A 1,947-nucleotide genomic window follows, 5' to 3' on the forward strand; every position below is an offset into this window, starting at 1 on the left:
TTTGAATCAGGTGTTATTGTTATTATCATCCCCATTTTGCAGAGGAGGAAACTGAGGTTTAAGGTTAAATGACTTGCCCAGGGTCACATGGTGAGTAACTATCTAAGGCAAGATCTGAACTTTGATGTCTTCCTGATTCCAGGATCCACATTCTAGTCACTGCACTGCCTAGTAGGTTAAGCTGAGATAAAGAACCCAGGATGAAGAAGTGAAATGATTCATTTAAAGTAACAGACTGATAAAGGTTAGTCTAGAACCCGGCTCTCCTGCTTCCAATATCATTGTTCTCCCACCTTTCCATGTATGGCAACCTGCCCCACTATGTACCACACATGCCAGTGCCTAGAACGATGCCTCCCATGTTCTTAATGCCTCCCATGTGCACTTAATAAAAAAAAAATTGTCAAAATTCTATTCTGAGGTGAGACATCAAAGGACTCTCTGACAACTATTAGGAAAGGTAATTCTTTACAATTATTTTTTTTGGGGGGCGGGGGGGAATGCTCCTTTAGAAATTCCAGATTTCGGAAAATCAGAGGGGCGGAGCCAAGATGGCGGAGTAGAAGCACGACCCTCCTGCCGCTCCGGCTTCCACCCTCCCCAATCCATGTAAAAAGGGGACTCTAAACAAATTTTGGAGCTGCAGAACCCACAAAATGACACAGAGAAGCTAACCTCCCGCTGAGAACAGCCCGGCAGGCCGGCAGGAATCGTCCAGCGCAACGCTCTGGGAGCCGAGCCCAGCACCACGTCGAGGCTTTAGCCCCAGGGCGGGCCTGACCAGCCGCCAGCCAGAGGGACTCCAGATCAGCAGCAGCTGTGGCCATTTCCAGATTTATCAATACATAGATGCGAAGGACAAGGTGAGAGGCCAGTGCAGTCTGGACTTTTGGGACCCAGTAAGTGGGAGTGCATGGCTTTTACCCCCAGGGCAAGAAACCGCTGAGACACCAGCACAGCCTGCCTGTGCCAGGTGGTGGCTTCAGCTCCTGGCCTGCAGAGTGTAGGAGGACCAAGCACCAGTCTGAGGGGTAATCGCTCTTGCTTTAACCTGCTTGGATCTGGATTGCAGACTAGGGTGGAGGTCCTGGGGTGTGTGTCCAGCTTGCCAGAGCGTGTGGAGACCTCAGAGAGGGCACCCATCAGCACCTCCGGCAGCTGAGAAAACCCCAGCGTTTGGGACGAAAACTCCCCTGTCTGGTGGCACAGTTCTACTGTGGCAAAAAGCCCAAAAGTCAAATCATTGAGTGGCAAAATGAGCAGGCAAAGGAAACAAAGCAGACAGAAGATTCCAACATTACACTCCTATTTTGGGGATAAGAAGGAGCAAGGCATGGAACAGGAGGAAATCAGTGAAGTCAGAACTCTTGCACCAAAAACTTCAAAGGAAAATACAAGCTGGTTACAGGCCATAGAGGACCTTAAGAAGCAGATAAGAGAAGCGGAGGAAAAATTGGGAAGAGAAATGAGAACAATGCAAGAAAATTATGAAATGAGAGTCAACAGCCTGACTGAAGAAAATAATACCTTAAAAAACAGACTGACTCAAATGGCAAAGGAGGCTCAAAAAGGCAATGAGGAGAAGAATGCCTTAAAAAGTTGAATTTGCCAGATGGAAAAAGAATCTCAAAAGCTCACTGAGGAGAATCATTGCTTCAGAATTAGAGTGGAGCAAATGGAAGCTAATGACTTTATGAGAAATCAAGATGCTGTTAAACAGATCCAAACAAATGAAAGAATAGAAGGCAATCTGAAATATCTCATGGGAAAAACCACTGACCTGGAAAATAGATCCAGGAGAGATAATTTAAAAATTATTGGACTGCCTGAGAGCCACGACCAAAGTAAGAGCCTGGAAAGCATCCTTCAGGAAGTTCTCAAAGAAAACTGCCCTGATGTTTTAGAATGAGAGGGCAAAATAGAGGTTGAAAGAATCCACCGATCACC

The sequence above is a fragment of the Petaurus breviceps genome, unplaced genomic scaffold (assembly GCF_028583685.1).
Source record: "Petaurus breviceps papuanus isolate PSGF00001 unplaced genomic scaffold, PetGlider_PUasm1.0 90847, whole genome shotgun sequence".
Taxonomy (NCBI): domain Eukaryota; kingdom Metazoa; phylum Chordata; class Mammalia; order Diprotodontia; family Petauridae; genus Petaurus; species Petaurus breviceps.